Below are 16,572 nucleotides of genomic sequence, written 5' to 3' on the forward strand. Positions count from 1 at the left end.
ACATCCAAAATAAAAGTTTTTGTTTACATTATATTTACATTCTTTATAATAAAAGCATAATATATTTATTATGTATAAATACACAGACATGCACATATATATTTAAGAAAAAGTTATATTTCTATATTTACATATAATATAAATTATATAAGTATATACATGTAAATATTTTCTAAATTTAATACTGTATACAGTATATACATAATAAATATACACAATACATTCACATATATTACACAAACAAAAACTTTTATTTTGGATGCAATTAATCGTTTGACAGAACTTTAGCTAAAACCAGTTAAATCCAGCTGCAAGTTAGCAAGTTTTACCTTCTCTGTTTTTCCTGATTTACTGTATTGCCTTCAAAAATTTCTGACTTAAATTTTGAAAACTATTTAAAATTTCAAACTGCTTGAAACCGAGAAGCTTCAAACCGAAAGCTTTTAAACCTTTTCAAACTTTCTGGCTAGGCTTTTGCAAGCTAGCTTAAAAATTGTCTTCAAATTTGTAAAAAAAAAAATCTAGTTTAGTAACGAACACACACACACATATATATATATATATTTTTAACTAGCTTTTCATTTAATATATTTTCAGTTTTCATTTTAAATTTAAGTGTAAGTTAATTTCCCTATAGAAATAAATATATGTATTTTAGTTTCAGTAGTTTTAATACTTCAACTTAGGCATTTAAAAAAAATTGTTTTTCATATTTTCTTTCATTATTTTTTATTTTATTTAAAAAAATACTAGCATCTTTTTAAAAACTTTAATGTTATCCCCTCATTGAGCTTGTTTTCAGTCAAACTGTGTCAGGAATCAGGAATCTGGAGCCAGTGTTCAGTGAATGAACAAACTGAATATTCATGAAGTGGTGAATGAAAGACATCCTCATTTGCTTTCTCTCTGTCTTTCACTCACTTCCTTTACTGTGGATCAAATCCAGGCTTAGCATTTCCTTTCACAGCAACAAGTGATGTTTAACTGGTATAGATGAACACTTGTTTAAAAGTTCAGGGTCCTTTGGGAAAGTATTGAATCCTTTTATTTAGCAAGCAAGTGTCAGTAAATTCCTTTTCATTGTTATGAAAGATTTAGATTTCAGATATATACTGTTGATTTTCAATCATAATCATGAAATCTTGTACTTTACATTTATAATATTATTATAGTAATATTTTTTTAATCAATATTTACTAATAATATTAATTAGTACTATTAGGTGTGGGAACCACCAGAGGCCCCACGATACGATATTATCCTAATACTTGTGTCACGATACAATATTATTGCGATTTTAAATATATTGCGATGTTCTGCGATATGTTGCAATTTATTACTTCAAATTATGTCCCCAGACAAAAACTTTGGCAACATCTGTTTTAACTAAAAAGAAACATTTCACAGTTTGTTTATCTCACTTCAGTTTTATTGCATTTAAAAGTAAATTACGGTTAAATTTAAAATAAATTAATCATAGTCTTACATTAAAATAAATGTTACATATTAATTAAACATAAGATGTACTCTTAACGTAAACAATGTGCTACAACAGGTATACTTTGCACTGCTTCGCTGTTAAAGAGTATTGTACTTTCATTCATTCAATTTATTAATAAAGCTACATAGACACCAGATTGCTACATTATCTTCCTCAGCAACGAGGTAAAATCAAAGTAACTAAACAGCTTCATTGTTTGTACAGAGAGACACACAGACGCAGGTAATTCAACCATTTCTCTCTCAATCGATAATTCATTCAAATAAATGTGGTCTTACCACTATTTCATCTCTGTTTCTGATTTGAAGTGGGCAGAAAGCTAGAGCTAAGGAGTTATAACTAACTAAAATAACCATAATTTTTTACCTTTCAATTAAATATATGTTGCTAACCTCATAAACAGCTTTAAGTTGTGCATTAAAGGATTTTATAAAAAAAACTCAACACCACAATCTAGTGGACAGTAAAGACATTTATTTTGTTATTCTAACAAATAGTATAATACCATTTTTCCTCGATTGCTAACACACTATAACTTACGGAGCCCCGTATGTCATGCAAGAAAAAATTAATAAATCGTGCGCATGACTTACTAATTCTTTCCCTCGATGTACTAAAACATCCGCACGATTTACTAATTCGTTCCCTCGATGTACTAAAACGTGCGCACGACTTACTAATTCGTTCCCCTGATGTAATAAAATGGGAACTTTTTTCCCTCAATGTACTAAAACGTACGCACGATTTAGCATATCGAGGGAACAAATTAATAAATCATGTACTAAAACGTGCACACAACTTACTAATTCGTTCTCTCGATGTAATAAAACGTGTGCAAGACTTACTAATTCGTTCCCTCGATGTACTAAAACCCGTGCACGACTTACTAATTCGTTCCCCCGATGTAATAAAACGTGTGCACGACTTATTAATTCGTGCCCCCGATGTAATAAAATGTGCGCACGACTTATTAATTCGTTCCCTCGATGTAATAAAACGTGCCCACGATTTACTAATTCGTTCCCTCATTGTACTAAAATGTGTGCACGATTTAATAATTCGTTCCCTCGATGTACTAAAACGTGCACACGATTTACTAATTCGTTCCCTCGATGTACTAAAACGTCCGCACGACTTACTAATTTGTTCCCTCTATGTACTAAAACGTGTGCACGATTTACTAATTCGTTCCCCTGATGTACTAAAACGTGTGCACAATTTACTAATTCATTCCCTCGATGTACTAAAACGTGCACACGATTTAATAATTTGTTCCCTCGATGTACTAAAACGTGTGCACGATTTACTAATTCATTCCCCTGATGTACTAAAATGTGCGCACGATTTACTAATTTGTTCTCTCGATGTACTAAAACGTGCACACGATTTAATAATTTGTTCCCTCGATGTACTAAAACGTGTGCACGATTTACTAATTCATTCCCCTGATGTACTAAAATGTGCGCACGATTTACTAATTTGTTCCCTCAATGTACTAAAACGTGCACACGATTTACTAATTTGTTCCCCCTATGTACTAAAACGTGTGCACGATTTACTAATTTGTTCCCTCGATGTACTAAAATGTGCACACGATTTACTGATTCGTTCCCCTGATGTACTAAAACGTGTGCACGATTTACTAATTCGTTCCCTCGATGTACTAAAACATGCACACAATTTACTTATTTGTTCCCTCAATGTACTAAAACGTGCACACGATTTACTAATTCATTCCCCCGATGTACTAAAACGTGTGCACGATTTACTAATTCGTTCCCTCGATGTACTAAAACGTGTGCACGACTTACTAATTCGTTCCTTCGATGTACTAAAACTTGTGCACGATTTACTAATTCGTTCCCCTGATGTACTAAAACGTGTGCACAATTTACTAATTTGTTCCCTCGATGTACTAAAACGTGCACACGATTTAATCATTTGTTCCCTCGATGTACTAAAACGTGCACACGATTTACTAGTTCATTCCCCCTATGTACTAAAACGTGTGCACGATTTACTAATTCGTTCCCCCATGTACTAAAACGTGTGCACGATTTACTAATTCGTTCCCTCGATGTACTAAAACGTGTGCACGATTTAATCATTTGTTCCCTCGATGTACTAAAATATGCGAACGATTTACTAATTTGTTCCCTCAATGTACTAAAAAATGCACACGATTTACTAGTTCGTTCCCCCTATGTACTAAAACGTGTGCACGATTTACTAATTCGTTCCCCCATGTACTAAAACGTGTGCACGATTTACTTATTCGTTCCCTTGATGTACCAAAACGTGTGCACGATTTACTAATTCGTTCCCTAGATGTACTAAAACGTGTGCACGATTTAATCATTTGTTCCCTCGATGTACTAAAATATGCGCACGATTTACTCATTTGTTCCCTCGATGTACTAAAATATGCGCACGATTTACTCATTTGTTCCCTCGATGTACTAAAACGTGTGCACGATTTACTAATTTGTTCCCTCGATGTACTAAAATATGCGCACGATTTACTCATTTGTTCCCTGGATGTACTAAAACGTGTGCACGATTTACTAATTTGTTCCCTCGATGTACTAAAACGTGTGCACGATTTAATCATTTGTTCCCTCGATGTACTAAAATATGCGCACAATTTACTCATTTGTTCCCTCGATGTACTAAAACGTGTGCACGATTTAATCATTTGTTCCCTCGATGTACTAAAATATGCACACGATTTACTCATTTGTTCCCTCGATGTACTAAAACGTGTGCACGATTTACTAATTTGTTCCCTCGATGTACTAAAATATGCGCACGATTTACTCATTTGTTCCCTCGATGTACTAAAACGTGTGCACGATTTACTAATTTGTTCCCTCGATGTACTAAAACGTGCACACGATTTAATCATTTGTTCCCTCGATGTACTAAAACGTGTGCACGATTTACTAATTTGTTCCCTCGATGTACTAAAATATGCGCACGATTTACTCATTTGTTCCCTCGATGTACTAAAACGTGTGCACGATTTACTAATTTGTTCCCTCGATGTACTAAAATATGCACACGATTTACTCATTTGTTCCCTCGATGTACTAAAACGTGTGCACGATTTACTAATTTGTTCCCTCGATGTACTAAAACGTGCACACGATTTAATCATTTGTTCCCTCGATGTACTAAAACGTGTGCACGATTTACTAATTTGTTCCCTCGATGTACTAAAATATGCGCACGATTTACTCATTTGTTCCCTCGATGTACTAAAACGTGTGCACGATTTACTCATTTGTTCCCTCGATGTACTAAAATATGCACACGATTTACTCATTTGTTCCCTCGATGTACTAAAACGTGTGCACGATTTACTAATTTGTTCCCTCGATGTACTAAAATATGCGCACGATTTACTCATTTGTTCCCTCGATGTACTAAAACGTGTGCACGATTTACTAATTTGTTCCCTCGATGTACTAAAACGTGTGCACGATTTAATCATTTGTTCCCTCTATGTACTAAAATATGCACACGATTTACTCATTTGTTCCCTCGATGTACTAAAACGTGTGCACGATTTACTAATTTGTTCCCTCAATGTACTAAAACGTGTGCACGATTTAATCATTTGTTCCCTCGATGTACTAAAACGTGTGCACGATTTACTAATTCGTTCCCTCAATGTACTAAAATGTGTGCACGTTTTAATAATTTGTTCCCTCGATGTACTAAAATGTGCGCACGATTTACTAATTCGTTCCCTCGATGTACTAAAATGTGCGCACTATTTACTAATTCGTTACCTCAATGTACTTAAACGTCAGCACGATTTAATAATGTGTTCCCTCGATTTACTAAAACGTGCACACAATTTACTATTTTGTTCCTTCGATGTACCAAAACTTGCACACAATTTACATTTTTTTTCCCTCAATGTACTAAAATGTGCACACAATTTAGCATATCGAGGGAACAAATTAGTAAATCATGCGGACAGTTTATAAATTGAGGGAACGAAATAGTAAATCGTTTGCATGATTTAGCCTACTTTTTTCCTGTATGCCATGTACAGGGTTCCGTAATAACTGATACATTCGGCTCAATTTTCCAAAGCATTCATACAGTTCTTGAAATAAAGACACGTATCTCAAAACGTTTAACACATTTCACCTGTTTGCGCACACGTTCCAGTTTGCTCAGTGTTTTCTGCAAAACTCTACACAAAAACATCCTCATTTTGCACAGTTTTAACCATGTTCTCATTCAGGAAACTTAAACACACAATATTATTAACTCAAGCATCAAAAAATGCAAACAGCGCACATTTATCCAAACTGATGACAGATGAATCTCAGGAGGATATGAAAAAGAGCACAGCTGATTATATGTTTTGGAAAATGAAACCTTGTAGTGGGAGACAAATAGCAATAGGAGGGAAAAATAAAAGTGAAGGTGTCAATTTGGCAGAAGATGCTGAATAAATGAATGAATTGATTTATTTACAGTAACAGACTGTATATTGCAATGTGTTTTACTGTATATTTTGTTGTTCTGTCTTTGAAATTTTCTCTTTTGTTCATCTACTGTAAGATCTCTTTACAGCAGTGTAAATAAAGTCAACTTTTCTTACAGTTTATTACTGAATTTTACTGTATCTGCACTGCTCTATTTATGTCATATACTGAAAGTATTCCTGTTTCGCAAAAGGAGGTTTGTAAGAGTGTTTTGAATCGATCTCACTAGTGTTCTCTAGGCAGGAAAGTATTGTGTGTATTTGTCAGGTCTGTGTGTCATCTGAGGCCAAAGTTTGAGTCGGAAAATCTTGCGATATTTTGCTATAACGATTTTTTCCCCCCACCTCTAACTACTGCTACTACTAATAATTTAGCAGTATTATACTAATAACATTTATTATTTTGTGCAGTGGTTTTGTTTAGTAATAATTATACTACTAATAAATATAACAATAATTGTTATTGTTTTTATTAATACAATTATTATTATTATTATTATTATAGTCAATTTGATTTAGAATCAGAATTATGGCCAAATTGTGCAACCCTACAAGCACAGTAAACATGAAGTTACTATTAAGATTTTTTCTAAATTGATATTTGAATAGTAATATTTATTGTTTGGTTTAATATTTCTGGTTAAATATTGCGCTGCTAAGATCATAAACAGCTTTTATTTATCAAAGCTGGCAGATGACCATTGAATAAGCGGGATAATCAACAGCTTGCCATGCATTAAAGGATTTTAGAAAAAACTCAACACCACAATCTAGTGGACTGTAAAGAAACTGATTTTGTTATTCTGATTTGATCACTTACACACACACATTAGTGTATTCTCCTGATTCAGGACCCAAGCGGCTGGGACTCATCAACACTCAGACGTCTAACATAAAGCAGTACCACGGTCTGAAACACTGACACCCTGACCCAAACAGCCACCTGAAGTGATGCATTGTGGGTCAGATTAGATCATAGATCTTCACTGCAGGTCTGCACACTTTCAGAAGCAGTCTGATGTTGTAACTTACACTGAACCACTAGGAGGCGCTGTCTGCATCATGAGTCCTGCTGCTTGACTCTGCTGTATTTCACAAGTACTCCAGCTTTGATTGACAGGAGCGTGTCAGTGGTGTTGGTGCACAGATGTCATGTGATCATCACTGACGCAGACTCGTCTCTGGAGGATCGAGGGCAGGTTCAGTGTCTGCAGACTCAGGTGAAGGACTGTTATTCAAACACCGCAGCATTGATCTCTTCAGAATCTCTGCAGCCTCTTTTACCGTCTTTTACCATTTTAGACAGAGGATTTTTTTGTGCACACATTTATGTTGTTAATATTTGCAAAATACATTTTATATATATATATATATATATATATATATATATATATATATATATATAATTTTATTCAGCAAGGATATTTTTTTATCTGTTTTGATTTATTTAGCAATTTTATAGCATCGAATATTGAATTAAAGATATTGGATTGGGAATATTTTTGGTTTCTCATCTTTGTGAAGGACTCTAGTTTTGAAACTGTAAAATCTCTCTGTAAAATAAACTTCAGTACATATTTGCTTCTTCAGTGCGTCCTAAAGGTAAATCAGCAGCGATGTATGATTGCCTTGACAAGTTCACGCCACTGCTTTCTTCTGTCATGAAATCACTTCAATATTATATTTATTTTTAAGCTTAGCTAATATTTTTGGAAATATATATTTTTTATGGTTGGTAATACTGTTAATTTTAAAAAGCAGATGTGTTGTCTTAAGACAAATTTCTGCCAGTGAGATCACTGGGTTATTTATTTATTTTATAATTTTTTTTTGAGTAGGCTAATCAACTTACAATTTTGTGTTCATAATAATTAGGTCCTCAATGTAGCCAATTATTTGGTGAAAGTGGAAGTCGTGACATTTGCCAAGTATGGTGACCCATACTCAGAATTGGTGCTCTGCATTTAACCCATCCAATTGCACACATACAGCAGTGCAAACACACACACACACACTGTGAACACACACCTGGAACAGCTATATGTCCAGTGCCCGGGGAGCAACTGGGTATCAGTGCCTTGCTCCAGGTCTCTAACCATTAGTCCACAGCTGCCCCACAGTTAATGTTGTTGTTGTTGTTGAGCCAGCTCTTTATATTTGAGAATGCATGCTGCTCCCAGTCTGTGTTTTTACAGCAGAGAGATGAACACTACTTGCTGACTAAAGTTTGTTCACTAATGTGAATCTTTAAAACGATTCCTAAAGGATTCAAAAGAACAGAGATGCCTTATGTGTTACCAGTATAACTGAGTTCAGATGACCATCACTCATGCTGGAGCTGTGATGGGATGCTCTGTGTCCGGTCAGATGTGCAGTCATTAGAAGTAGACTGATTAGATGATAGATGACAGACAGTAGTCCTTTTGACACATATGTTTGTACACTGAGCTAAGTTTGCTCTAGAAAAAGCTGGTCTGGTCTACATTGTGCTGTCACCAGCTTGGATGATAGTGTTTTTGTCTCTTCAACTCTTAAGCTTATGGTGACAGATTTCTACAAATGGTGTTCATTGAACACTTTTCGTTTTTCTTGATGATGCATCCACACCAATAGATGTCAGTAGAGACTTATATAAACAGCATTTTTTTTCTTGTAGCCTAGCTGTTATCATTTTGTTTTCTTTTAATTACTGTGGGTTTTGTATTTCTGTTTTTTAGGTTTTGACTTATAAAACTCTTTTTGGATCATTTTAGCGTTATTTAGTCAAACACAGAGGTACATAAGCTCAGATCATTGAGGCCTCAAACAGTTTCCGAAAGAAAAAAGACTAAAAGAAAACAAGTTTATAAAAACGTTGAATTTTTTTGTTAGCCAGACATTAATTCATACTTATATTTATTAATTTAATTATTGAACAAATGTAAGCTAACAGTCTCATATGTTTAGCCAAGCAGTCTCAAATATTTAGCCAAAGCAAGAGATTAAAAAAAGTGGCTAAATACTTGTGGTTTCTGTTGTCATGCTGGAAATGGCAGATCACTTTGAGTGCAGTGCATTGTGGGATATTTCATTCCATGCTGTGTGTTGTAGTTACAAACAGGTGTATACAGGAAATTCACATAAGGTGTACAATTTACATACTGCAGAAATGCTACAATTAATATGCTATTCCAAACATAGCCTTGAGGTTATTTCTTCAGTTGTTTGGTGAAGTTTTGGTGGAGTTTTGAGTGAGGGCAAAATATTTTGCACTGGGTTCATTTGGTCATGCAAAGTCATCATGACAGACAAGTGACTTGCTTCATACATTGCTACACTGACAATAGACGATGCAAAATTTTGCTGAAATTATGCTAATGTGAGTGCATCTTTAAAGGAAGAGTTCATCCAAAAATGAAAGTTTCCTGAAATTGTAGCTACTCCCCCCTCTGGCCATCCAAGATGTAGATGAGTTTGTTTCTTCATCAGATTTGAAGAAATGTAGCATTGCATCACTTGCTCATCAATGGATGCTCTGCAGTGAATGGGTGCCGTCAGAATGAGAGTCCAAACAGCTGATAAAAACATCACGATAATACACAAGTAATCCACAGCACTCCAGTCCATCAACATCCTGTGAAGCCAAAAGCTGCATGTTTGTAGGAAACAAATTTATCATTACGATGTTTTAACTTCAAACATTGCTTCTGGCTAAAATACGAAGCCGAAATCCATAGTATTGCTTTCTTTATTTAAAAGTAATCTAATCTGAATCAGGAGAGAAATATGCACAGATCAAGCGTCATTTACAAGCCAAAACATCTCTCAACTACAGAGCCCTGCACATTAAATATTATTAAAGACAAGTGAACTGTCAGCAAATAAGAACACATGTACAAATTACAAACAACAGCATAACTGAATATATAGCACACAAATACAAATGAAACCATGATATAGGAAAACAGACAGGATGAATGAAAATGCAGATTCAGTGTCTGCCAGCAGGTGGCGCTTATGGAGCAGCAGTACTGTTCCTTGGTTACCACTATAAACAAAACAGCACAGCGCTTAGTAACACTACTTTAAATACATTATGCAAAGGTAATGATGAAATGATGAAAAGAAAATGTATTGTTTTGTAATTTTTCACATAAAATTTTGAAAAATGATTGCAATGCAGTTATGTGTGCCCCGAAAGCAATCGGTTGAAATAAAACAAAAACGTCCAGTCGTGCATCTGCACTATGTTAAATTAAATATAGATTAATAATTGTTAAAACTACAAAGTTACTCGCCAAAATTGGTATTTTTGAGTTGACATACTTTTGCACATAGAACATAGCGTGCCAATAGTGAATGTATTTATCTTTCACGACTTCTTTGAATGCTTTAAAATTGCTTTGAATTGTTTTATTTAGCAAGGCTTAGAAACTTATGCAAATGAAAAACTTAGTAATGATGCAGCAAATTCCTCAACTGTTCCCGTGCCATCGGACAGTCCTTATTATCGAGCCATTGGTTAAAACACATTGATGATGGATTTGTTTCTTACGAAAACACAGCTTTTCTCTTCACAAATCATTAACTGATTGACTGGAGTGCTGTGGACTGCTTGTGTATTATTGTGAAGTTTTTATCAGCTGTTTGGATTCTCATTCTGACGGCACCCATTCACTGCAGAGGATCTATTAGTGAACCGGTGATGCAATGCTACATTTCTCCAAATCTCTGTAAGTAATTTATAAAGTATCATTGCAATTCCATTCATAACAGTGTTTTGTAATTTCCATGATGAATTCCTCGTACTCCCTCGTCCCCAAACGTGATTGACCGTGTTCTTTCTGGATGACGTGGGCTAGTTTTTGGCCGTCCTGGGAATCAAATAGCATCGGACCTCTCCCTCTTGCAAAAGCTCTTCACAGTGACTCAACTGTCCAGCTGCTGGATGGATCGAGAACAAAAAGTGCTTATGTACCATCTGGAGATATCGCATACTCCTTCACAGACATCGCTTCACATCACACACACACACACACAAACACACACACACACACACAGAGGCTTATTCCTCCCAAGTGCGCTTTCACTTTATACTTACCATGAGAGCAATATGTTGGGATCTACCCTTTAAATTCATGAAACACAATCTTTGATTACTGCATTAAAAGGGACAGTTTAGAAGGAAATACTAGTTTAGAATGTATCATAATTAAGGAAAATAAGCCATGAAGCAGGTTTGTTGTTGTTTAGTTTGTCAAATTACAGTCATGTGTGCAGAAACATTATGTGGCTTTTTCTTCCAATAAACACAATTGAACAAGAGCAGTTTAATGGTTGGAAGGAATGTTTTTACATCTTTATGATCCTAAAGTGCATTTTTAATCTCAATAGAGAGATTTTTACAGATTCTCGGTGATTGTTAAAGGTGTCTGGATGTGCTTGCTGAACGAGCGGCCCTTAAACAAGCATAAAGTTGGGGCCTCACCATGGAGGCGTCGATTGCCATTTGATTTCTTTTGTGACTCTTTCAAGCGTCCATTCCTCCCCCAAAAGTCCCAACAACTCCTGCCCACCCCAGCCCCATGCACTCATTTTGTGTGCTGCTCAAACCCTGGTCATGTGACTTCAGTCCCAGCACAATCGAGGTGCCTCGCCATTGGTCGGCTGCTTTAAAAGAGCATCGGTTTCCTGGGCAACATAATGGTGGCTCCACTTCAGATCGTCTCCTAATGTTTCACACGGACTCTCACGTACAGAATCAGGTGCCTTCGACTGTCTCTCTCGCTCAGGCGAGTCTCGCCCTTTCTAAAGATAGCTTTTCAGGTGAGTAACCTGTTTTTATTGCCATACAGGGCTTGGTTTTTTTTAAGTCTTGGAGTTCATGCAAACTTGTGGGGTGTAAAAAAAATGTCTTGGATTTGCAAGACGGTTTGAAAAAAAAAATCTAGCTTGATTTTTAATTGTTCTGTTCCATTAATTTACTCATTTTGAGGTGTGCTTGTTCATGGTAATTAGTCCATTTTTGTGATGCCGTTGTAATGTGAGTCAGGTGCTCTTCAGGGAGAATAGGTGAATTTAAGAAATGTGCTGTAAAGCAGTTGAATGTGCTTCTCTGAAGAGTTTTTGTGTTTATTGGAGCTTTGAATGAGAAATGATGGTAGTTTAGCGTTTTTGCAAGGTTTTTTCTCAGTTTTTTTTAGTTCATGTTCAATTGTTGCCTCCAAAATGTATGAATTTCAATGCATTAGATACAGAATATCAAACCAAGTGGAATATGGAAATAAATTCTGCCAACACAATCTCACTAAAATTTGTCCCCGCCCCTTCCCCCTAGATAGATAGATAGATGCAAAGATTGAATTTAGATGTGCCCCTACAATATATTTTATATACAGTGAAATGAAAAGGTTTTTGCCCCTTCCTATTTTCTTTTTTTTTTTTTTTTTTTGCATATTTGTTGCACTTAAAAAATTCAGATCCATCAAACAAATTGTATCATTACACAAAGATAATGCAAGTAAATACAAAATGCAGTTTTAAAATGTTGATTTAAATTATTAAGGGGAAAAAGCTGTCCAAACCTACCTGGCCCTACGTGAAAAATTAATTGCCCCCTCCTGCTAATCATGAAAGAACCGTGATTGACCACATTATTTTAAAAAAAGAGTTACATTTCACACCCAGTTACAACCCACACCCAGGCCTGATTACTGACAGACCTGTTAAATCAAGAAATCACTTAAATAGAAGCTGTCTGACAAAGTGAAGCATGCGTAAAGAGCAACACATCATGCCGTGATCTAAAGAAATTCAAGAGCCATTATCCACAAATGGAGAAAACCTGGAACAGAGGTGAACCTTCCCAGGAGTGGCCTGTCTACTGAAATACTCCAAGAGTGCAACGACGACTCATCCAGGAGGTCATAAAAGAACCCAGAACAACATCTGAAGAACTGCAGGCCTCACTCGCCTCAGTTAAGATCAGTGTTCATGATTCACCAATAAGAAAGAGACTGGGCAGAAACAGCTTCCAGGGGAGAGATCCAAGGCAAGAAACTGCAAAAAGAACAAAAAGGCTTGTCTCACATTTGCCAAAAAACATTTTGATTATCCCCAAGAGTTTTGGGCAAATATTCTGCGGCTTGATGAGACAAAAGTTGAACATTTAGGAAAATGTGTGTTCCGTTACACCACAGCCACAGCTTTTCATAAAATCTAATAATACCAGCGGTCAAAGATGGTGGTGGTAGTGTGATGATCTGGGGACCAATTGCTATAATTGATGAAGCCATGAATTCTGCGCTCTATCAGAGAATCCTGAAGGAGAATGTCCGGCTCAAGCTCAAGCGCACTTAGGTTATTCAACAGGACAATGATCCCAAACACACCAGCAAGTCCACCTCCCAACGGCTCAAGAAACACAAAATGAAGGTTTTGGAGTGACCAAGTCAAAGTGCTGACTTACATCTGATTGAGATGCTGTGGCACGACCTGAAACAGTCCACTCATGCTCAAAAACCCTCCAATGTGGCTGAATTTAAACAATTCTGCAAAGAAGAGTAAGCCAAAATTCCTCCACAGCGATGTGAAAGACTCATTGGCAGTTATCACAAACACTTGATTGCAGCTGTTGCTGTAAAGGGCGGCACAACCCATTATTAGATTTAGGGGAAATTACCTTTCAACATAGTGCCAGGCAGGTGTGTGTGTATATTGAATTTTAAAGGAAGTGCATATATATATATTTTTAAAGGGTTAGTTCACCCAAACATGAAAATTAGCCCATAAATTACTCACCTTGAAGTAGGTGTATATGACTTTTTCTTCTTTCATGTGAATCCAGTCCAGAGTTATATTAAAAACTGTCTTTGATCTTTCAAGCTGTTTGATGTTTGCTCTGCATCAGTCCAAAAGAAGTTTAATAAAAAGCGCATCCAATAAAAAAGAAGTGTCTCACACGGCTCCGGGGGGTGAACAAAGGCCTTCTGTAGCGAATCGATGTGTTTTTGTGAGAAAAGTATCCATATTTAAAACATAATAATCACTTTAATCTAGCTTGCACCAACAGCAGCAACATCACACTTTCCAGATAATATATACATATATATATATATATATATATATATATATATATATATATGTGTGTGTGTGTGTGTGTGTGTGTGTGTGTGTGTGTGTGTGTGTGTGTGCGTGTTTGTGTGTGTCTGTGTATGTGTATTTGTTTTACATACGATTGTACATTGTACATGTACAGTATATTATAATCGCTCTTTTGTATATTGCAGAGGATGCAAGTGCTTGTTGAATGACAGTGTGTCATTAATAGTTGCTTGAACAGTCCTGAAACTCATCTTGACCTGTTGCCCTCAGGAATGATTCATTCCCTACTGTTATTTACACAAACCTGCTTTATTATCATCGTCTCTGCACCACCTACCACGCTCCTGAAGCCTAACAAAGCCTCATTCATACTGAAGATCCGCTGGCTCCGATCCATTAACATCTGTGGGATATGTTCTGTAATTGTTATGACATTTGGTTATCAGGCTCCACAAATGAATTAACAAGACTAATTCCTGTCAAATGGAACAAGAAGATCTTCCTGTGCGTCTGCGATGAAGGATGAAAGTGATGAATGTTTTGAAAGTCTCATTGTTCTCTGTGTTTGGGTGTCTGTCAGACGGAGGTGCCGGGGGCCTTTGAAGGATGAGTTCACATGGCTGTTGTTTCTCGTGCCTCGTGACCCTCAGGTGGTTTTCTTCATTCTCCTCTTCCTGTGCCTTTGAAAGCCTTTCTGACAGAGAGAAAAACACCCGTCCCACCCAGAACCGCCCCTCTGAATTTGTTCATTTCTCTCTCTTGAGATGAGATCTTGATATATTGTGTACTGTCTTACGCAGATCTCCAGCTAGTTAGTTGTGTTATCATTTCTCTTAGGGGAGTTGATCTGGATCACATTTTTTAGGGGTAGGCTACAGTTAGGGAATTTTGTAAATGTTTTTGAGTTGTGGTCACCAAAGCTGCATTTTTTTTTTAGCAAAACTCTTAATATTACATATGAATATACTGTAAAATGTAATTTATTCCTGTAATCAACAATGATTTTTCAGCATCATTACTCCAGTCTTCATGATCGTGTCACATGATCCTTCAGAAATCAGTTTAATATACTGATTTGCTGATTAGCATCAATGCTGCTTAATATGGTTTGTGGAAACATGACAGAATTATAAATAAACAGTTTTGTCAACTTTGCTTTGAGAAAATGACCTAAATAGTGGCATTAAAGATCACATCCAGATCTTTATTGCTTTTCTGCGTCTGCTTTCTTCTGGCTATTATAAACCTTTGTGTTTTTAGCACAAGCTAATCTTTTATTGAGCGATGAATGTTTATTTAAAATCTTAGATGCTGCTGAATATATTTCGCTTCAGGGCTGCATTTAAAATAGACCTGAAACTCAAGCTGTACTGAATTGTCTCGAGCCTAAGAAGAAAGGAGAAAACTTTCATTGTTGACAATGTGATTTGCGGCTGTGCTTTATTGAGTTATGGGAGTTTAACAGCAAAATGAGCAGTGTAAGTTGCACTGCACACAAATCCCAGCAAACGACAAAGAGTTCTGTCATCATGTGCTGACCCTAATGACAGAGTCTGGCTATATTTAACTGCGCTGCCTATAAACAACAATCGAGCAGCGCTACCTTGTTTTGTTCCTTCTTTTACTTCATCCTGCACTTGATGCGGAGCATCTTATGGGCAGTCTTTGTATGTAAATCGGCCCGTTTCAAACCTAGTCAACTCTACCCATAAATGCATTTTCACTGGAGTGTCACTGGATTCTTTAAAGTGCACCTGCGCTTTGAAAACTTTTGCACGAATCAGGAGCTCTGTTTGGGGAAACTAATGGGTCGCATCTGTTCACTGTTCGTTTTATGTTGAAACAAGTTTAACTGCTTGGTGTCCTTTCTTTATGATTGAGTATTTAATCTTTTACAATGCGCCGAATGGCTTTGTTTGCCAATGGAAACACAATGACTAGGTAAATGAGGTAAGGAAGCAGTCACGTTCCTATTCAGGCCCATCCTTTCACGGTTCATTTGTGTTCCCTCATAAAGTAGGTCATGCGGTTATCGGGCATGCTTTCTGATGTCTATAAAAGTGGATGACTTTGAAGTTGTTGGGTTTTTTTGCCTTTAAAGGTGCGTTTATTTTCCCACTTTAAGACTTGGCCAATCTGTTTAAAATGATAAATTGTAAACTGGAAAATCACTGAATCAATTATGAAAACTCAACTATGGAGACAATAGTAGTTTAAATTCTGCTGTGAAGCAGCTCTCAAGGACAATAATGGCATTATTTAGCCAGTTCAGGTAGGGCTCCACGATGACTTCATCATCAGCGATATTTAACTGCTGGTTATTTATCCTGAAGAGTTCAATTTAATTTGGCATTTGTATAGTAACAGCCCTCTACATGCTTGGTTATGGTTGCCAGAGTACAAGAGTTTAAATCCCCCAATCTGATCTTTTTTCTTAAATTTACACATTTTCTGCCCAGTGGTTTACTTGGTCTTCGCAAAATGC

The 16,572-nt window shown here is 36.2% G+C and overlaps 1 protein-coding gene across 2 annotated transcripts in view; it reads left to right on the forward strand.

Annotated features, from left to right (window-relative positions):
* The first annotated feature begins 11,665 nt into the window (after nucleotides 1-11,665).
* LOC113043603 (ras association domain-containing protein 8-like) overlaps nucleotides 11,666-16,572 on the forward strand; it is a 32,579-nt gene continuing 27,672 nt past the window's right edge. Inside the window, exon 1 of one of the 2 annotated variants that reach the window (XM_026203098.1) lies at nucleotides 11,666-11,810. The gene's annotated coding sequence lies outside the window, so the exon portion shown is untranslated. The remainder of the gene's footprint in view (nucleotides 11,811-16,572) is intronic. The other variant, XM_026203096.1, reaches the window with a different exon arrangement.

This window comes from Carassius auratus, chromosome 25 (genome assembly GCF_003368295.1).
Source record: "Carassius auratus strain Wakin chromosome 25, ASM336829v1, whole genome shotgun sequence".
Taxonomy (NCBI): domain Eukaryota; kingdom Metazoa; phylum Chordata; class Actinopteri; order Cypriniformes; family Cyprinidae; genus Carassius; species Carassius auratus.